The 22,326-nt window shown below is 47.2% G+C and overlaps 1 long non-coding RNA gene across 7 annotated transcripts in view; it reads right to left on the bottom strand.

Moving 5' to 3' along the window:
• Positions 1 to 22,326, bottom strand: part of LOC108522434 (uncharacterized) — a 65,007-nt gene that overhangs the window by 3,002 nt on the left and 39,679 nt on the right. For 3 of the 7 annotated variants that reach the window (XR_001883464.1, XR_001883467.1, XR_001883469.1), the window contains one exon: positions 17 to 1,576. This is a non-coding gene — a long non-coding RNA (uncharacterized LOC108522434). The remainder of the gene's footprint in view (positions 1 to 16; positions 1,577 to 22,326) is intronic. The other 4 variants (XR_001883465.1, XR_001883466.1, XR_001883468.1 and 1 more) reach the window with 4 other exon arrangements.

Raw genomic sequence — 22,326 nt, 5'->3', positions numbered from 1 at the left:
GACAGCTTACACTGACCTGGGGGCAGTGGTCGAGAGATGATGTATCCACAGCTTGGGTGGAGCAGGGGATCACCATCTTCCTCCAATCGCCACTCTTCCAGCAATGCAGCTCACAATCACCTCAGCCCTAAACCAATCTTACTGAAAGCAAATGTCATCCATGCAAAAGGTCAGATGTATACAGTATAAGGTGGCACAAAGCCGTGATTACTAAAACAGAGCATTATCAGGAAACGGGCCTGGCATCTTAATTCCTAAGGCGCTAATAGAGTTGATCTCATACTTCAAATACTTCTGGTCTCAAAGCTTTGGTAAATCTGAGAACAGAGTTGGGTCTTTGGGAAATAGAGCCAGTAGCAGGAAAATCCAGAAACAGCATCAGAGGATCCTTCGAAAAACATAGTAGAGAGAGAGACAGACCCTACCTGTACATGGAAGGCAGTTCAACCAAGACAAGACTCAGGGAGATTCCAGGCCGTGGAAGGTGCATATTGCAGTATCATGCCCCTTCAAGACCCTTTAAGTAATCCATTGTATTTAGCAGAAAACACCAGTCTCATCTGAGGAAAACAAATCCCAGGATAGCCAATCAGTGAATTACAGTCTTAGCAGGTACTCACCAGAGGAGGCCGGGTCCAGTGAAACCTGAGAATCAGCCCACACCAAAATTCTGCAGGGAGTCAAAGAAAAACGTACACAAATGCTCTCATCAGTGTTAGTCATAATGCCCAGAAAGCAGTCACTGGTGGGCGTATGGAGAAGCCAAATGTGGTCCATCCATAAGGTAATGTGGTCCATCCATACGGCAGAACACCGTGGAACCCTGAAAGGGAAGGAAGCTGTGATCCCTCCTGCTGCCACACAACAGGCCTGAAAACACTGTGCTCAGTGAAAGAAGCCAGACACAAAAGACACACACTATTCGATATAGTTCTGTGAAATGCCCAGAACAGGCTAATCTGCAGAGACAGAAAGCAGATTCCTGATTGCCTGGTGGCAGGGGAGGCGGGACTGGGATGTCACCGCTAGTGGGGTGGGGATTCTTTCTGAAGTTAGACAGTGATGGTCACATAGCATTGTGGATGTACTAAAAGTCACTGTTTCCTACACTTCAAAATTGTTAAAATAGTGTTAAGTTATGTGACTTCTACCTCAACTTTATAAACTCTATTTGGTTAATCCATTTTTTAAAATTCTGCAATGGCAGCATCTGGCCAGGGCTCCTTTGTCAGCATGCCTTGGGTGAGGTGAGGAAAGTGGCCCCACAACCTGCTTACCGGGGGAGGATAAATGGCCCACGAGGTGTCAGGAAGCCAGTGGGATCCAGCCAGAATTTACGGATAAACCATAACCTGGTTTTTTAAATATTTCACACAAAGGATCTTAAATCCCAAGAAATAGAAACATGCTGCCAGTTTCTTTCATGGATCCCACCAGAAAGAGGGCATGGAGAGGACCTGAGATGGGCGAGGGCCTCTCTTGCTCTGTTTTCAGTCAACCTCAACCATGGTTGATGAGTCCTGTGGGGCTCCATGCCGCGGAACGGCCTTTCTGATGGCCTTTGTTCTTGAGGCTCCTGTAGGAGAAAAAAAAAGAAAAGGAAAATCCCGTTCAATCACCATAACCTGTCCCTGCAGGAGCATAAAAATAAGTGATTGCTTATTGGAAACACCTGAACTATCACTGCTGCAGCAACTCAGGAAATCTGATAAGGTGATAATGAAAACTGTGTCATGCATGAATATCCATTTTAAAAACACACTTATGTCAGTCTTTACGTAAAGGTCGAAATTAATGTTATGTTGAAAACATTTTTCAAACCACAATTATCTTGACTCATGAAGCGAACCGAATTCCTATTAGGTTTACAGTCTTGGGTTTAAGCCTCACACATTTCAACAGAAGGGCTTCACCAATCAAAGCAAAAGCTAAATTGAAGAGAGATCACAAGGACTTTCTATCCCTGGAGCTGGCTGCCTTTGTTCAGCCTTCTGGGTCACATCTTGCCCTCCAGGGAGAAGTGGCTGATGAGTCAGAAGGCGCTTGTGAAGCCGTCCTTCTCCCAGTGCATCCCACGGACCCCCAGATGCTCTTTCACACAGGCATGTCTCTTCCCACTGGGTGGCATGTGCGACCTGGAGTCCCTGGCCCAAGAGCCACCAGTCAGTGCATCACTGGAGCAGCAAGGGACACACACTGTATTCCCTGCCCACAGGCAAGGAGCAGCCACCAATAGGCTCCAGAGGCTGATGGGGAGCCACTGTGTGGTGCATCCCCCCTGCCCAGCAGCCATTTTGGTATTTTGGTGGTGCCCGGAAGGTATACAGTACCATGTGGAAGTGGCTCGATGTATTAGCCATCTGTAGCTGCATAACGCCACACACTTAACAGCTTTAAACAATACCCATTTGCCACCGTGCAGCACGGCAGCTCAGAAGTCCTGACAGGCTTGGCTGGGCTCTCTGCCTTTGCTCTCACAAGCTGGAACCGGCGTCAGCTCTGCTGTACTGTAGGCGGAGGCTCCAGGGAAGATCAGCTTATGGTCTCATCCAGGTTGTGGCAAAATCAGTTCCTTGTGGTTCCAGGACTGAAGTCCCCGTTTTCTCATGTCTATCAGCCAAGGACTAGTCTCAGCCCCTGAAGGCTGCTCTCAGGTCCTGACCCATGAGCCCCTCCACATCACCATCAGGAAAGGAGCAGCTCCCTGGACAGAGCAGCTCTGTCACCCCTGGGTCCCTCTGACTTCCCCTTCCATCACCAGTTCAAGAATATCCTCTGCTGTAAAGGGTGTGTGGTGAAGCTCAGCCCAGCTGGGTAATCTGCTATTTTAAAGTCAAAGGATTAGGAACTTTCTCCGTCCACCTGTGCTGCTGCAACACAATACCTGAGACTGGGGATTCATAAAGAAGAGAAATTCCTTTCTCACAGTTCTAGAGGCTGGGAAGTCCAAGTCAAGGTACTAGCAGGTTTGGCATCTGAGGAGGGCCTAGTGTCTGCTTCCGAGATGACACCTGTTGCTGTGTCGTCCAGGGGGAATGAATGCTGTGTCCTCACACGGCAGAAGACAAAGGGGTAAGAGCTTACGGTGCTCCCCTCAGCCTCTTTTATAAGGACGGGAATCCTATTCATGGGGGTTCTATACTCGTGACTTCATTTCCCCACCTCTTAATACTCTCACTTGGGTGATTAAGTTTCGACATATGAATTTTGGTGGACACACTCAGACCATAGCAATAACCCTAATTACACCTGCATCAGTGAATCCAGTCTTCAAAGTCTTGGGGATTAGAGTAGGAAATCTTGAAGGCCATATTAGAATTTTGCCTCCCACACCTGGTGAGTAAGAAATACTTACCATAAGCTCAAAAGTCAAGCTCTGTTCAAGTATTCCCCACCCTCCATTTGCACACAATTTCCAGGCCTTCTGATTTTACTACTACTACTACTAATAGTGGTGGCTAGCCCTTGATGCCAGCCTCTCTGTTCCACACCTAAAAACTGGTCTCATTTAAAACACACAATCCTCTATGAAGCTAACTCTATTACTAGTTCCATTTTGCAGAGAAGACTGAATCTCAAAGAGGTGAGGTGATGTGCCCAGGTGACTCAACCAGTGTGTGTGTGGAGCTGTGAAAAGGCAGGACCCAAAGTGACAGCAGGGGCTCCTACCCCAGACCCGAGCAGTCACCGCTGGTTTCAGCCTCTGTGTGCACTGAGTGCCTGGGTGCGGGTACCCAGCTCTTGAGTCCACACTATGACCCACCATCTCTCCAGCTGTGGGCCCCAAGCCTCACCTCTGTGTCTTCTTCCCTGCCCTCCACTGGCCTATAAGCAGCCATCAAAGAGTTTTTAAATGTTCATCATTTGCTGTTGACTTGTTCCCCTGAGGGCTTGATAGAGCTGACTAGCACACATATGAAGAAGTGTTAATAAAAGATTAAAATGCAAGATCATGGAAGATCCAGATCAGCATAGAAAATCCAGTCTAAGGGTAAGGCTGAAGGCCACACTTTCATGTCTCACCCAGTTCCTAAAGCTGAAACATAAATTTTACTCTGAGCTCCCTAGCAGAAAAGCAAAACAAAATACAGAAAATTAATTGTGCAGAGGTGGAGGTTGCAGTGAGCTGAGATTGCAACACTGCACTCCAGCCTGGGCAACAGAGTAACACTCTGTCTCAAAAAATTTTTAAATAAATAAAAAAGAAAAGAAAATTAACTGTGCAAAAGTAGAATAATCCACCTCCTTTAAAAAAGCAAATTTTTTTCCTAACTCAGAGCAAGAAAGCAGTTTGCTTTGTTAACTTCACATAAGGGGCACTGATTATCATGGTAGAAAACCCTTGGCAGCATTTCTAAAGCAAATGCAGGCCTGGGCGGTCTCACGGAATTTCCCTTATGGACCTTACGAGCAATCAGGACCTGTCATGAGCACCAAGCACAATTTAGAGAGCATAGATTCACAGGTGTCTAGGAAGTGAGACAGATTCCAAATTCCAGAGACTCAGCCCAACACACCCCAAAGAAAGGAGGTTCTGCATGCCATCCAAAGACCCTGCACAAATGCCCTTCCTCTCAACGAGGGCAAACAACTGATTATTCAGGGTTCTCATCTCAGATCAGAACCTGGTGGGCAGATATTCCCTCTCTATTGTCAAAAATTAAATAATCTAATCAAACGAGCAAGGTTGAGTGGACAGACTCTTCATGAAAATTTATAAGACTAACCAAGGCCCTTAATAAGACGATCCAACACTGAAGAGAAGTTGGATGGAAGAACTTACATATGAGACAAAGTTTATGCTCACACGCCTACACACAGACACAAACATATAATGCATGCATATATATGCACATATATATGCAAATGTACACACATATACACAAGCCCATATATGCACACACATACACATCAACATATACATACACATATGCACACATGCAATCATATATATGAACACACAAATACATACATGCATACACATATACATAGGCATATACGCATAGGCACAAATAAACACTCATATATGCACATATATACACACCTAATAAACACACACTCACCCACACATGACAATTCTGATTTCAGCAAACACTCATGTTTATAATTCCTCCACTTTCTAACATAGCCAAAAAATTTTTAGGCCGGAAACTTTTCAAAGCAAATTGAACCATCACTAATCATGGTCATAGAAAACTCTCAGTGATGAAGCAACACCGATATGTGGTTTAGAGCAACATAGTTTCAGTGACACTATCAGAATAAACTGCTGAAAAAAATCTGATGCTCTCCAGGGGCCAGGTGAAGTGGCTTGCACCTGTGATCCCAGCTACTCAGGAGGCTGAGGCAGGAGGATCTGGACATCAGGAGTTTGAGGCCTGCCTAGACAGCATAGTGAGACCTGCATCTCAAAATAAAATAGAATAAAATAAAACATTTTTTTAAAAAAAATTCAAGGATCCCAAAGAATTCTGGAGTCCAAGTGAACGGAAGAGGAAAGAGCAAGTCGTTCACCTGGGAGAGCTGGAAGGGTGCAGGATGACCTCAGGGCCATCTTGAAGGCCTTGGCTTTGTCTTTCTTTTCCTGTACCTCCACATTTTCTTCCCCTCTGTGGAGCCAGAGGAGCACCTTCATCATCTTCCCTCAAAGTGCCTTTGAGTGACCAAGCACCACGTCCCTCCACCTGCACCCTGGTAGCCAATGAGCTTTGCATCACACCTGCCTCGGGCCAGCCACACCTTGGATGATTTCGCTGACACTGTTGACTCTCTACTGATTCACCTAAACATTCCCCAATGCTAAAGACATTTAATTTGCTTTCACAGTAAATAATCCACACTATTCCATACATTTATAACACTTTTCAGCTGTAACTCTAAACTGAGTAATTAAACTGAAGCGACCTTTCCTGTAGACATGTGGTTTTATTTGGTTTTACTCACTTGACAAGTGCTTCTGTGTTCTAAGCATGTGCCTGCATTCACTCTGTTTAACCCTTTAACAACCTTATGAGGTAGACACAGTGATCATGCATATTTTACCAGTGGGGAAACTGAGCCACAGAGCAGTTAAGTAGCTTGTTTGCCCACACGGTCACAAAGCTAGAACATTTTCTCTACAGGGGACCAACAAAATATTTTGAGGAACTGGTAAAATGTAGACTTAGATATACTATGGAAAGAATTGTGAAACCCAGATTCCACAGAAATGTTCTAAGAGAATTCAAAGAATGCTTAAGATCATCCTTTAAAACACTCCTCATGCCCAGAAAGCCACCTCTGAACTCCACAGCCTTTCTGGTTCTCACCGCTCTCTGTACCCCTATCCTGGCCAGCGCAGAAAACATGCTCTTCTCTCTCCACAGCCATTTCCCTCTGGCCTTCACAGCCAGGTTTCAAATTGTGTGGAGGGAAAGAGCCCCAGCACTGGGAACTGAAATGGGATGAATTAGAGGACACAGACTGGCCAAGTGGGCAGAACTCTAATGTAACCCCTGACCCAGTGAGCTTCCCCTGGAGACATGAGATGCAGCACCTGTGACCCCGTTAGGTTATATGACAAATGAGAGAGTATCCCGCTGCACTTGACCTAGCCACAGGAACCCTTGACAAGCAGAGAATTTTCTCCAACTGGTGGAAGAAATGAAGTCAGCCAGATCGCACACCTTACGGAGCCAACATGGCCTCACTGGCTTTAAAGACAGCCTGGCTGAGAGCAGCCTCTGGCTAACACGGGGCCCCGAGTCACCAAGAACTGAGTCCTGCCCAGCACTTAAGTGTGCTTGGGAGGAGAGTCTTCCCCAGGACCCAACAAGAGCCCAGCCCAGCTGACACCTTGACTTTCACCTTGTGAGATCAGAGAAGCCCACTGAAGCCACAACTTCTGTCCTACAGAGCCATGGGACAGTGAGCAGGCGCTGCTCCAAGCCGCTGTGTGTGTAGCCATTTGTCACGCAGCACAGATGACAGATGAATGCCTGAGGAGTGGGCGTGGGGCCCAGGCGACTCGGGGCCCCAGAGGGAGGAGCAGGGCAGCAGTCTGGCACAGCGAACCTACCTCTGGCAGACTGAGGGGCACGTGCTGTGGGGGTGGCTGGGAGGAGGGGCTGGAAGGTGCAGTTGGGCACCAACAGTTAAAACAGACCACGCTGCACCCGCTGAGTCCTGGCTTCACCCCTTGGAACCTGTGTAACCTTTGGGAGCTGACCTCCCTGAACCTCAGCTCCATTATCAGCGACCTTCAGCCTCGAGGTTGAAGTGCGCCCACCGTGCGGGGTTGCCGTAAGGATTAAATCGAAGGCCCCACAGGGAGCCCTGGCCCAGTGCTGACACAGGGGCAGGGTCTGCACACACTGAACACGGAAAGGGATACAGCCTGCCAGTTGGTGGCAGACAAAACAGTGGCCCCCAAATATATCCACGTCCTAATCCCCAGAACCTGTGAGTATGTTGCCTTACATGGCAAAGAAGGCCTTGCAGATACTGTTAGGTTCAGGATTCTGAGATGGGGACATGATTCAGGTGGGCTCAAGGTCACCACAATGGTCTTCATGAAAGGCAGAGACAGAGGTGGCAGCCTGACCACAGAGGATGCAGAGGGTGCGGACCACACTGTCGCGGCAAAGATGGAGGAAGGGGCCAGGAACTCAGGCATGCAGGAGCCACAGGGGCTGGGACAGGCCAGGACACAGCTTCTCCCCAGAGCCTCCAGAAGGACCAGCCCTGCCAGCACCTTCAGCCCACTGAGGCTGATTTTGAACTGCCTTCCAGAATCATACAAAAATAAATGTGTTATTTTAAGCCACTAAATTTGTGGTAATTTGTTACAGCAGCCCCAGGGAAGTAACATACCCTTCCTGAAACCACACCAGACTTAACCTGTGTGTAGGCCCAGGGCAGGGGCAGGGGACACTCAGAGGAACGAAACCTCCCAGCCAGCCTCCATCCGGCTTACTTGCAGGAGGTCACCCAGGGAACTATATTCCCTGCAGCTCCCATGAGGCACAGATTTATGCAAAAAATAAAATTATTAGACGTAATAGGAGTGCAGTTCTTGGGAATTCCACTTTGAGCATTGCACACAGGAGACTGCCAAGCTTCAAGACCAAAAACCAGTGCCAGACACATAAGTGGATATCACAGGTCAAAGACAGCACAGAACCAGAAAGAGGAGAAGAGAGGGAAGGGCCTAGACCACACAAAAACCTTAACCCTGCCCATCAGGATGATGGATGGAATCCTGACAAGCACTGCAAGACCCCCAGATGGTTACACTGTGGCGTGCTGTGTACAATGTGTGTAGGTGCGTGCATGCACACAGGCACACAGCACAGATGTGCTTAACTGCCAATAAACCGTGTAGAGCCTATGGAAGTCATACAGGAGTGCTTGTTCCAGACAAGGCTTTTCGTTACAAGGTAACACTCAGAGAAGACTCTCCTGGTGTCCTGACTTCCAGCCTGTGAAGGGTTATCAGAGCCAGACTTCTTGTTTCCCTGAGGAAAGGAGAGGGGACAACACCAGCTTGGCTTGTAAGGTCTCAGGGAACTTCATAACCCTGTGAAAGACTGTGGAAGTAGATATTACGGTTTAACAAATCCTCATTTGGCACTTACTATTTATTCCAAGGTAGGGATTTTTTTATCATGCCCATTTTACAGATAGGAAAACTGAGGCCTAGGGAGATCAAGGAACTTGTCTAAGACCCCACTGTCTGCAAGGGGCAGAGGCAGGCTTGAACTCAAGCAGTCTAGACCCAGAGGATGTAGAAAATGCATCTGCATCTGCATCAGCATCATGACTGCTATGAACAGAATGGAACGTTTGTGTCCCCCCAGAATTCATATGCTAAAGTCCTAGCCCCTAATGTGATGGTACTGTAGACGGGGCCTTGAGAGGTAATAAGGGTTAGATGAGGTCACGAGGGTGGGGCCCTCATGGTGGGATTAGTGCCCTCATAAGGAGAGACACCAGAGAGCTAACTCTCTCTCTCTCTCCCCTCTACCCCCATCAAGTTCATGTGCAGGTCATGTGAGCAAACTATAAACCAAAGGAAAATGCAGCAGGGACCCCTCTTAGGGACCTGCCAGGCCTCCCGAGCATTGAAATAAAGGAAAATCTTGAGTGCCTTCAAGGAAAATTCCAGGCACCCAGCTAGCCCTGAGAAGTAAATGAGCAACCTGATAAATAGGAAGGTAACAGTGGCTTAAAACAGTGGCTAGGGAAGTCAGGAGATGTTCAGTTCCCCAGAGAAGCTAAAGATAGTGTCTTAACAAATGTCTCTCAGCTGTCTTTCAGAAACCCAGACCCCCACCAAGTGGATCTGCTGGTGCTTAGACCTCAGACAAGGGGGATTTTGGGCTGAACCTTGACCTCTGTTCTTTGTTCTAAATTTCTTCCTGAGCAACCTGGGCCCATGGGTCAGACTCCACATTCTTTTCTTCTAATCCCAAATTTCTAGACAAAGCTTTGCCTCTTTAACCAATTGCAAATCAGAAATTTTTTTAATCCACCTATGACCTGTGGGCCCACTCTTGGAGATGTCCTGCCTCTTTGGGTCAAACCAAAGTACAGCCTCCATGCTTTGATATATAACTTCAGCCATCACCTCTGCGTCCCCTCCTTTCAAAACCCTTACCTTAGGGTAAGCCATGAGAGAAGTCAGGTCTTAAGCATGAGCTGTCTGATTCTCCTTGCTTGGTGTCCTGCAATAAATGCCTCACTTTCTCTTGCTGCAATAATGATGTCAGTGTTTGGCCACACCCCCTGTTCAGTTTCATAATAAGAGAAGAGCCCTCAGCACAAAACCTACCTTGCTGGCACCTTGATCTTGGACTTCTCAGTGTCTAAAACTATGAGAAATAAACTTCTGTTGTTTAAGCCACAGTCTTCTGTATTCTGTTATGGTGGCTTGAACTGACTAACAGAGATTTGGGTTGTGAAAACAGGGACCTGTTTTATAGAAGCGAATCTCCACACCGTGGTGCATTGTGACTTTCCAGCACACCCCTCTCTGTTCAAAATCGCCACCTGCAACGAGCAGGGAGGTTTCCGATGAGCTCTTACTGGGTCCTCCCACCTTCGCCACGGCAGGCTGGAGCCCTGGAGCCATGGCATCTGGTTCCTGCACATCAGCACCTGGGAAGCCGAGATGTTCCCGAAAGCTAGACACTGACCACCGGGATCTCCCCTTTTCCTCTCTTGCCCAGCATTCGGGGACAGTGCACCAGTGACAACCTGAACACTGATTGCAAGTAGAGCCTGCAAAATCCTCATCTTTGTTTAGATGAAGACAAAAGAGGTGAGGAATAAGGACTTGCAGCACAGAGGACATCTGTCATCGTCCACTCACAATTCCCCATCATTCACACCCACTTCCTATTTGTACAGGTGTCAATGTTGCCCTCCGACATGGAATCTCAAGTCCTACACTTCCCAATCTCCCTTGTTTATGGAGAGTAGACAGGCTGCTGTGGGCTCGGTCACCGGTATGCACCCCTGTGGGACTGTGGCTTGGGACCGCCATGTGGGAAGAGGTTGTCATGGTAACCAGGCACCCTCCCAATGCCTTGGGGACCACAGAAGGGGAGGAGTCTGGTCCAAGGCCTGAGGCTCAGGGAGGTGTCCAGGGATGACCTCTCTCCCCTGAACATGAGGCTAACATTTTGATGGCTCCAAGGATGGCCTTGAAAACAGGGTGCCCATTTGTCCTTCGCATCCTCAGGGTGTGCTGGAAACTCTCCTTCGAATCAGTGAGAATGGTGTTGGAACAGGCTCTCCTAAAAGCACATGGCCCAGTCTCAAAAGACAAGTGTAATTTGGTCAAATGAGCCAAAGAACAACGAGAAAGCTACCCAGCACCTAAGATCTGGGAGCTGAAGATGCAAATCCCAGCTCTGTCTCTGATGCCATGATGCTTACGTGCGGGCACTGAACATTGCTGAGTCTCAGCTTCTCCTCCTTATCTGGGAATCCGCCTACTTGCTGGGTGGTTTAGAGGTTTGAATGAAATCATTCGATTCACTTCAGCAAACACCTCTTGAGTACACTGGAGCTCACTGTCTGGACATGAGAAGAAAGCAGAAGAATTGTGGCCGAACGCTGTGGTCAGCACCACCAGCAGGCAGAGACGGGGTGCTCTGAGGGGCCCAGAGGGAGTGCTGGCCTCAGCTGGAGGAGGGTGGAGCATGAATTCATTGCCAAGCAGGAGAGACAGTGGGAGGACATTCTCAAACTATTGCCAAATAAGTCTGATTTAAGTTAAGGAAGCAGCAATGAAAAACAGAATAAACCCACCTAAGTGAATCAGGGAGAACTGGGAGACTGAAGAGCTCCTATGATCTTGGAGGCTGCTACACTGATGGCCCCAGGGAGACAAGATTCACCTGGAGATGCCCCAAACCTCATGGGAGACACACACGTGGCCCGGTTCACTGTGGCCTACTGTCAGGGACATTTCTTCACCATCCACTCAAGGAAAATGCCCTGCTCTGCAAAGAACCCAGTTACCTTTCAGCAAAAAGGTAAGTGAGCTCAGAAAGAATGAGCCAAGGTTGTTCCTAACGGTGACAGGTGACTTCACAGTGGGGTGGCAAGGCAGAGCACGCAATAACATGTGACTGGGTCAGAGCCTGGCCTTCAATCAGGTCAACGTGCAGGAAGCAGACAGTGGTTCAAAATCCCAGTCTTCCGGCAGGCCTACCACATTTCTTCTGAATGCAGTGACCTAAGCTGTAAAAATGCAGAGCGTCTGCTACTTCTGTTCTGTGGATGTGTCTATTTGAGAATGTGAAAAGGGAAACATAGGCCGATTGCTCCTGTCACCCTCAGCCCGTGGCCCTGGACTCCAATCTTCCTAACGCAACAAGGGCACTTGGCAGCTGCCCTCCCAGATTCTAAAGTCACCATTGCAGACAGTAACATGGTTCAGTTTCACCGGGACCTTGATGGATGGGAAAGGTGCTCTCAGTCCACATGAAGACCCCGCGTGGGCACTGAACTGTGTCACAGTGTATTGGGTCTGCAATGGTGGAGATGGTTAAGAAAAAAAAAAATCTGTTTTACCCTGTTAATTTCCAAAATTCAAGTAAAATACAAGAGTAATGCTCCAAAAAACATTTTGGATGGTGAGATTCTCATCCTGAGAGAAGAGCAGCCAGACATATATTAGGGAGGTAGAAGTGTAAGAGTCCAAATGTGCAGACCTGGGGACCTTACAACAGAAGGCAAGTGGATTAGAAAAGAAGATGCCCAGCACCCTTGGGAGCACTGAGCAATCCAGTCCCAGCTACTCCCCTCACAAGCTGTGTGTCCTTGGATGAGTCACTTAACCTCTCTGTATGCCAGTTTCCCCATCATGGGGCTGTTGATAAGATTAGATGAGAACACTCAGGTAAATATTCAGTATAATACAAACCACTTAAATGTTAGTGATGACTGTTCAACAAAGCCCCACAGAGAGGCAGGGTTCTCACTTTTGAAGCAACATTGTGTACATCAATGTATTCAATAAAGATTCCTGAAATGGTGAATACCTGGGTTATAGGAAACTATCACGTTTTACTTCAGCTGTTTAATTAAGGTGATTGCGATGAGTCTCTTTTTGAAATCATGAGGTGGCCTTTTGGTATGTGTTTGAATTATAAAATGCATATTTGTACCAGCATTTTATATATACAAAAATGCACCAGATGCATTTGTGTGTCCTTCAGCATTTTTCCAGCTAACACACCTGTTCTGTAGTGAATGTATGGAATTTTCTTCTTTTTGCGATTTCACTAAAATTTACAGGCAGTTCCCCATCCTGTGTCCAAGTGTTCTCATTGCTCAATTCCCACCTATGAGTGAGAACATGCGGTGTTTGGTTTTCTGTCCTTGTGATAGTTCGCTCCTAATGTAAATGACGAGTTGATGGGTGCAGCACACCAACATGGCACATGTATACATACGTAACAAACCTGCACGTTGTGCACATGTACCATAGAACTTAAAGTATAGTAATAAATAAAAATAAAAATAAAATAAAATAAAAAAAGTACAGGCAGTTACATTCTCATCTAGATGAAAATGTTAGCCCATGAGACTTCTCATGGTAGTTCTAGTTTTAGATGCGTTTCCAGGAGACTCTTTTAAGGTAGGTTTTCACTCAGTTTGTGTTTTGGTAGCACCTTCAGAAATCTATGACCAGTGAAGCTTGTCCTTAAGGAAAGAAGAAGATGGAAAATTCATTTACCCTTCTGTTCTTGTTTACCAGTCAGGATCAGATGCACCTGATCAGTATCAGAAACCTCACCAGTTCATTTGAGCAGAAAGGGTTTGATACAGGGAATTCAGCAATGGCCAAGTTTCTGGAAGGGCTGGAGGGGCTGGCATAAGCTGGTCACTCCTCCCTCCAGGAACAGCCCAGGAAGATGCACAGAGCTTGCCCGGTGTGAACATCTGCCTCCGCCATGGCCAAGGAGTCGAGGAATCCAGAGGCCACTGTCCAAACTGCTGGCTCTGGGACCTGCTCCTTCATCACAATCCAGTGAGACAAGAGAGAGGTTGGGAGGGTTGAACAGAGGTAGGAAAAGGGGCGGGGAGGGCAGGAGATGGGGTTAGGAAGCCCTTTTTTGGAAGCAGTATTCCTCCTGGCTGGATTCATTGTAACACAAAACATTTTGAAATATTTAGCATTCATTTCCATTGGAGTTGTTCCTCTCTCTCCACTTCTTCACTAAATGTTAAGTTGAACCATGTAAAACTGCCACTTTTGTAAGTCTAAGATGGGATGGGACAATATTGGTGATTTTGCGTGGCTCACCTGAAACTATGATCACCTCTAGGCTGGGCAGGGAGGCAGGTAATCATGGCCACACCCAGGCCTCTCCACCTGGGACCTCTGCCTGCTCCCTGAGCGAAATCATGACGTCTCCTGGCTCAGCGGACACATGTTCTCCAGCATTATTCTCCAGAAACGTCCACTGAGCTCCCCTCCAATTAATCTATTCTAAGTTGTCTTAAGATATGGACAAAATGGAGCAACTTTCCAGGATGATAAATGATTGCATTAACTTTTCCCTGACAGGTGGCTTTCTCTGTGATTGGCCCTTTGTTTTTGTCCAGCTGGGCTCAAATGGCCAAGGGGTTAGAACAGGGGCATGTCTTGTCCAGCATAGTGCATGCCACGTGCCTATATGCCACGTGTCTACCCTTCACACCTACATACCACATACCTACTCACCATGTGCCTACACACCGTGTATCTAACCTCCACATGCCTACCCTCCGCATACCCACCCTCCATGTGTCCACCCTCCGCATACCCACCATCCACGTGCCTACCCACCGCATACCCACCCTCCACGTGCCTAACCACCGCATACCCACCTGTCACGTGACTACCCACCGCATACCCACCCTCCACGTGCCTACCCTCCACTTACCCACCCTCCACGTGCCTACCCTCCACATACCCACCCTCCACGTCCCTACCCACCACATATCCACCTATCACGTCCCTACTCACCACATACCCACCTATCACGTGACTACCCACCGCATACCCACCCTCCACGTGCCTACCCTCCACACACCCACCCTCCACATCCCTAGCCACCACACAACCACCCTCCACGTGCCTACCTGCCACACACCCAACCTCCACGTGCCTACCCGCCACACATCCACCCTCCACGTGGCTACCCGCCACACACCCACCCTCCACGTGCCTACCCTCCACACACCCACCCTCCACGTGCCTACCCTCCACACACCCACCCTCCACGTGCCTACCCTCCACATACCTACCCTCCACGTGCCTACCCTCCACATACCCACCCTCCACGTGCCTACCTTCTACATACCCACCCACCATGTGACTACCCACCACATACCCAAACCCCACATGTCTACCAGCCACATACCTACCCACCACATACCTACCCATGTGTCTACCCTCCATGTGCCTAAAACCACCTGTCTAAAACCAGGTGCCTACACACCAGGAACCTATACACCACCCACCCAGACACCACATGCCAACTTCAGTACTGTAAACTGCAACAAGCACAGGGCACTCAGAATCCCTTAGCTCTGCAAGTGACCTTGGAAAGTCCATGCAGCAAAGGAAGCTTCTTCCTTGTTAACAGAGCCATGATTTTATTTGGGTCCCCACTTCATCCTCAGCTGCAGAGGTAACTTCTGATGGACCACATGGACCTTGTGATCCCATTCCCCTCGATTTAGCCTGTTTCTAACTAATGAGACAGAAGAGAAAGTCTGCTGAGAGTCTGGGAATGGTTTCTTGCTCCTAAAATGTTAACACTGGTATATTAATCCATCCTCACACTGCTATAAAGAAATACCTGAGAGTGGGTAATTTATAAAGATTTAATTGGCTCACATTTCTGCAGGCTGTACAGGGGGCTTCTGGGAGGGCTCAGGAAACTTTCAATCATGTCACAAGGCAAAGGAGAAGCAAGCATGTCTTACATGACCAGAGCAGAAGGTGGGGAGTGGCAGGTGCCACACACTTTAAACAACCAGATCTCACGAACCCTCACTCACCATCACGAGAAGCAGCACAGAGAGGGAAATCTGCCCACGTGCTCCAGTCACCTCCCACCAGACCCACCTCCAACACTGGGGATTACAGTATGACAGGAGATTTGTGTGGGGACATAGATGCAAGCCCTATCAACTGGGAATGAGCATTCCTTCTCTTTCTCTGGTGGTTGCCATGCACGGACATTGACATCTGCAGCCCAGGAAGGGTCTGCCTGGAGCCAAGAGCCCATCACTCAAGTGCAGGTCAGAGAGACTCGGGTCCTTGGCAGCACAGTCAAGCCTCAGGGCAAGGAGAGGTTAATGTAATCACTTCCCTTCCAGACAAAAGACAGAGTGGCTTTTCTTTTGTTTTAACTTAAGAAACATTAAGATAGTTTTAATTAGGACTAACTGGGAAAAGCAAGAGGAAAGTCAACAGTTTAATGACAATTCCTGGAATCTGGACTACTGGCTTCTTTTCATGTGAGACAATAAATTATTTTCCCATTTAAGCCAACTTGAATTAACATTTTTAGTTAATTTGCACCCAAGTCACTCTGATTGAGGGTCAACTAATCTACCTCCTATTGTTAGGCAGAAGTTCCTCATCTCATCCCAGACAATGGGGACCTGCCTTCCCTTTAGAAGTCACTTTAAAACAGAACTACACAGTCGCTTTTTAAAAGTGATTTAAAACTGATTCCAGTATTTAGTAAAACAACAGAAAGGAACTCCTCTTCACAGGTAGCCCATCTGCTGTTTAAAGCTCCCTTATTTCCTAATGTTAAGGTTCCCAGAGACAAGCGTGCGTTCCCTCTTCTGGCAGATTCTCCTACAGTTCGGAAACCCATTTGGCTCAGCCATAAAACCCACCCTTGCTGCCAAGAGGATGAGACTTTCCTTTGCTTATCCATCAGGTTTGTGAAATTAAATAATTAAAACCTAAAGTTGTTGGAACTTTAGATTATTCTGATCCCTGACAGGAATGTGGCTTTGTGGCCTGAGTCACGCAGCACGCAGCTGTGACTCTGGCTTTTTCCTGTAAGTGATTTGGAAAGACCTTGTAGCGCCAGAGCTAAGACTCCCTCAGATGGTCAACCCTGCTCATGGAATGTTAAAGCAATATTCCTTAGAATGTAGCAAGCTGCCACTGATCAAATCACTACAACACATGCACAGGCCTTGCTGGAATCCCCTAAACTTCTCTGTCTCTGTCTATGTAAGTGAAGCCCTAACTCCCAACTTGTGAAGCATTGACCCTGTTGCTTTGGAGTCTGCGTTTCCCAGGTGGCTAACCTTAAGCTTCCTGCTCAAATGAACTCAGCACTTAATCATGATTTCTGAATCTCATGATCTAAGGTTGACAGGTTGGTGCATTCTACCATTACGCGCTGTCATTGTTTTCAAGGAAATCTGCCTCTGCAACTATCACGCTTCATTGAATTTAAGGCACCGTTGATATAAGACCACTGCTTTATATACTGCAAACAACAGAAATCCTCTGGCAGGAGAGCTGTGACATGCCATGAATTCTGCAATGTACTCCAATCTTGGAGAAGTTAAGATGTGTTTTTCTAAATGTGTATGTCTTAGAATCCTTGAAAAAATGGTATTTTATTTTTGCACAGCAGTTGCAAAAATATCACAAAGGAAGAACATCAATGTTGGCAGCCTTTCCAATGGGCAAGGAAGCATCTCTCTGTGCAGCATCCCAGGAAACACACAAACATAGCTGAGGGAGATATCTCTGTGCTTGGAACCTCCTAGAATGTCTCCTGTCCTGGATTCCAGAAGGAGGTAGAGGGTGATTCATACCACATGGACTCTGGTTGTCTTCCTGAAGAAGACTGGCTCTGCACAAGGGCACTGCCTTGGGTAATGCCCCATCTTTTCATCTACAGCCACTGCCCCATTGCCAACCATCTGCCTGAGGCCTGGTCAGGTGAATGGGCCCTACCGGGGACCTTTGGCTACTGAAGGTTTTAGAATGCCTCTTTGACATATTCTTCTCTGTGATTCTGTGTGTGAGGACATCCAGGAGCCAAGGTGGAGAACCCTGGATGACCTTACAAGATGGCTGTCTAGTTGTATGTTCCCCGCACTGGCCTCCCCTGAAACCTTCCCTGTACCACCAACTTGCCCCTCCATCCATGGTGTGTGCATGTGTGCACAGGCCCATGGTGGGCCAACAGCCCTGCCCCAGGCATTGTCGGGTTCTTTGGGAGACCGAAGCCACAAGAGGTAACACGTGCAGCATTCAGTGGACAGGTTTCCTGCCACATGGAGAAAACTGGCTTCGGTGAGGCTGAAGAACAGAGCCAACATTAAAATAGAATGAGAAGACACACACAGAGAAACGGAGCCAATGGCATTTCCGTTTCAGTTTCCAGTTTTGATTCATTTAGTTGAAAGCCTAGCCACATTCCCACACTTGGATTCTGTAATACATTCCAGGATTCTTATAATAAAACCTGTGTTTTATTTCACTGGCTTCAATTAGGATGCCATCTCCCACAGCAAAAACATCTAACAAGTATATAGACCATATTCCTGACCTGAGCAATGTACAGAGGACACTGATGATAATGATGCCAGCTTTAGGACCACGTGGAAAAAGCAGAGCAGGTATTTCAAGGGTTGGGGATAAATAAAGGCAAAAAGTTCAAAAAGAGAGATATAAAGGAGAATTTGATTTAGGGGAAGTTTAGGAAAAAGACAAAACTCTAGTCAGGAAGAGTCTTGAGAGACACAGCCCTGGGCCACGTAACATGGCTAAGCCCCAGGGCCCAGGAGCACCAGACTCAACGCCCACTCAGACCACTCTTGCAGATCATCCTGCAGCAGGTACAGGGGTCTGACCTCCCACTTCAAGGGAACTGACCATGTTTCAATCAAATAATTGGTTTAGTAGAGAAAAGCCAGGACTAGTGTTGATGAGGGCCAGGTTATCGACTCCCTGGAGAACTCACAGTGATCTGGCTGGGCCTCTTTTTGCCCCTGTTCCTGAGCTGTTAAGTGAGAAGATTCAATGAGCTCTAAGGTACTTAACAGAAAACTGTTTTCAGTCCAACCCAGCACATACAAATGTCAACGTAGCTTATCTATTGTAATAGACCTAGAAATCATAAAACAGGAATATTTCCTATGTAAACTGCCTGCAGTGAATGCTCTAGTTGGGACATGCTTGGGGCCCAGTGCAAACTCTCCCCAGATCCACCCCAACCCATCATCCTTGGCCTCTCCTTCGGCACTTCCGTAAAGTATTAGGACCCAGGGAACATGTAGAAATGCCTGAGCCAGATGATCTTCCCAGCGGTTTATTTCTACCACATAAACTCCAGGCATGTGGGACTCCATCCATGGCCTCCCCATCTATTATTCTATCCTCACCCCAGACACATTCCTCTTTTTCTTTGGAAATGTGTCTCTCACTGGCCTTGCTGGAATGAGATGACCTGAAACATGTGCAGAATCAAAAGTTAATAATAAAACCCTGCTTGTTAGGCACTCAGCCCTGGTTCCTGGGACCACAGAAACAACTATTGATTTTTCCCTTTTGAAATCACACAGGAGGCCAAGGCGAGCCACTCGCCGACTCACAAGTGATCCCAATCACCTAATGCTGCCTGGCCCCAGAGCTTCCCGGAGTACATGGAGCTCTCTGCATTGTCATGATCTTGCATGAGTCTAGCAGGGAGAAGCAAAAATGAGGCTGCGCTGGAGAAATTGTCCTGCTGGTTTTGTTTACGAGTAAGTGTGTTTGTTAGTTGGGGTTGGCTTAGTGGGGGATGGAGGATCCCCGGTTTTATTAATATTAAAGTTCCGTCTACCTAAATTTTTGTGCCTATTGTTTATTTTCTCCAAGAATCAAAATACAAGAATTAATAAATTAAAATCACAGTGAGATACCATCTCACACCAGTGAGAATGGCTATTACTAACAAGTCAAAAAACAAAAGATGCTGGTGAGGTTGTGGAGAAAAGGGAGTGCCTATATGCTGTTGGTGGGAATGTAAATTAGTTCAGCCCCTGTGAAAAGCAAGTGGAGATTTCTTAAAGAACAGGAAACCCAACTACTGTTCGACTCAGCAATCCCATTACTGAGTATATATCCAAAAGAAAACAAATCATTCTACCAAAAAGACAAATGGATTCACATGTTCATCCCAGCACTATTCACAAAAGCAAAGACATGGAATCCACCCAGATGACCATCAATAGTGAACTGAATAAATAAAATGTGATACATATACACCATAGAATACTACACAGTCATAAAAAAATGAACAAAATTTTGTCCTTTGCAGCAACAGGGATGCAGCTAGAGGCCATTATTCCAAGTGAATTAGTGCAAGAAGAGAAAACAAATACCACATGTTCTCACTTATAAATGGGAGCTAAACATTGGGTACCCAGGGACATAAAGATGGCAACAATAAACACTGGGGACTGACAGAGGAGGGAGGGAATTAGGGGAGCAAGAATTGAAAAACTAGCTTTTGGATACTATGCTCAGTACCTGGGTGATGGAATCAATCACACCCCAAACCTCAGGATCATGCACCATTCCCAGTAACAAACCTGCACACATACCACCTGAATTTAAAAGTTAAAATTATGGAGTATATTATATACATAATATAATAATGCACTATATATATATATATAAATCAAACTTTAGCCTTGGGAACCATTCTTGTGATTGGCATTAACTTGTGGTCAATTATACCAAATGAGAAGGAAGGATGATCATTAGAAAAGAGACCACGGCAACCTCTGCCTAGAACCTTTCTCTTTATCCTCTTCCAAATAATCATAAACCTTTTACTGTAATTATATGCGTATGTTGTGACATTTTTTACTTCCCTCCAACTGATGCTGACTCGTACTTTTTACAAGTGGGCACAGTTCTGTCTCAAATGTACGGCTATTGTACTATGCCGAACGGTAAATACCTTGCATACTGTAACACGTATTCTGTTTAAACTTTATAAATGAAAAGGACTGTGTGCTAGTATGGTAACCCGTGGGTTCTGGTAAATTAACAGAGTTATTACTGATATTGGCTAATTTTTGAATAAATGAGTAGGGTTTATTTATTTATGAAAGAAAAGAGAAAAGTTGCCCATTGGGATCTGATCTTGTGGGGGGGGCCCCACCCAGGAACTGACTCAGCACAATGACGACAGCTTCAGATCAGTTACCTGTTGATTCATGTCTACCTAACCAAGGTCGCAGCCACTCCTTGCCCAGGGCCCCGCTGTGCGGCCCGTCGCCCGTCCGGTCGTTCATGCGCCGAGCCCACTGGCTTCCTCACACCCACCAAGGTGTCCTTAAAACTCATATCCCCAAATGCTCAGGGGACTGATCTGAGTAATAATAAAAACTACTGTCTTCCCATGCGTAGCCGCTCTGTGTTGAACTACTCGTCTCTGCTATTGCAATTCCCCTGTCTTGATAAATCCGGCATCTGTCTAGGCAGCAGACAAGGTGAACCTCCCCGGGGCACGCTCTCGCTGTAAAGTCAGGAGGGACAGAGCTGGACGGGCAATCAGCCTCGCCTTCCCGTGGTTGCCCACGTGCCGTGACAGGGCCTACTGCTCACTCCTTCCCATGCAGGGAGGGGTCCCCTCCTTATTTGAATTCACTAGGACTGTCAATTTCTTTCATCGTTTGCTACATCTCCACAAGTTCAACATCATGACTCTGTGAAGACACAGAAATGTGAAAAGCGCGAGCCTGTTTCTGCTGAGGCAGCGAAGAAGACCACGCAGCGGAGCAGGACGCTTCTGTGATAAGAAGAGGCGGTGGAAGGAGTCCCTGCACCATTCCCGGCAGGGCAGGGGCCTGGGACACTAGCTTAAACCTCCCGCGGAAGATGGACTGTATACAGGAGGCACGGGCAGCGACAGCCGCAGCACATTCTGAGAGATTGTGCAGGTCAGTGCCCTGCTGCAGGAGTAGGGCGGAAAACCCAGAAAGCAAGCCTGGAGCGAGATGTGCAGCGTCAGTGGCCCTCCGCAGGGAGTGAGGGGCGGAAACCCAGGTGGAGTGAGGCACCACGGGAGGAAAAACAGATTCATAGAGGGTGCTTCCTCAGGTCCATCCAGACCTGTCACGTTTTCCTGCCACCCCCTCCTGCAAGCTGGCCACCTGAGGTGGGGGTGGCATTGTGAATAATGAGCCCTTAACCATGGGGGGGCGATCTGCCCTGACTACGGGTTGGTTTCAGAAGTAGAGTAACACATTGGAGAATCGCAGCTGTAATGAGAACTGGTCAAGAAAGCCCATACATCTGGTGTCAAGAAGTGAAGAATCAAGAACCCTGGTGGCAAGAATCAAGAATAAATAATAGTGGCAGTATTGCAGAAACAGTAGTGTGTTTTTCCTATTCGCTCCCTCATGAGAGAAGTCGGCAGAGACCACAGGGGACACCCATTTTATGCTGAGTTGCCAGACCTCAACACCACCAGCTAATACAATGTAGCCAGTTCCTCTTTTTGCGACACTGCCCTTCTTTCACGTGTTCTATAAAACAAGGCTGCACATGGACAACTACAAAGTTCCGACTTCTTCCGCTCTACCATTAGATATTTTCTGGAAGGCACTTACGTTGAAGTTGGAAAACTTTCTCATGCCAAGTTGCAAATTGCGCCCAGGGAGGGGTCTTCCAAGTTGTTACATCCAGGAGAGTAGGAACATGCTTTCAAATCATGTATAACACTATGTGTGTCGTGCTGTGTAGTGTGCATGATGATGTACTATATGTGTTGCCTGTATGTTTACTGTGCGTGTGTTATA

The sequence above is a fragment of the Rhinopithecus bieti genome, unplaced genomic scaffold (genome assembly GCF_001698545.2).
Source record: "Rhinopithecus bieti isolate Rb0 unplaced genomic scaffold, ASM169854v2 scaffold_56174, whole genome shotgun sequence".
Lineage (NCBI taxonomy): Eukaryota > Metazoa > Chordata > Mammalia > Primates > Cercopithecidae > Rhinopithecus > Rhinopithecus bieti.
The sequence above is the reverse complement of the archived record's forward strand: the minus strand, read 5'-3'. Positions and strand labels throughout refer to the sequence as shown.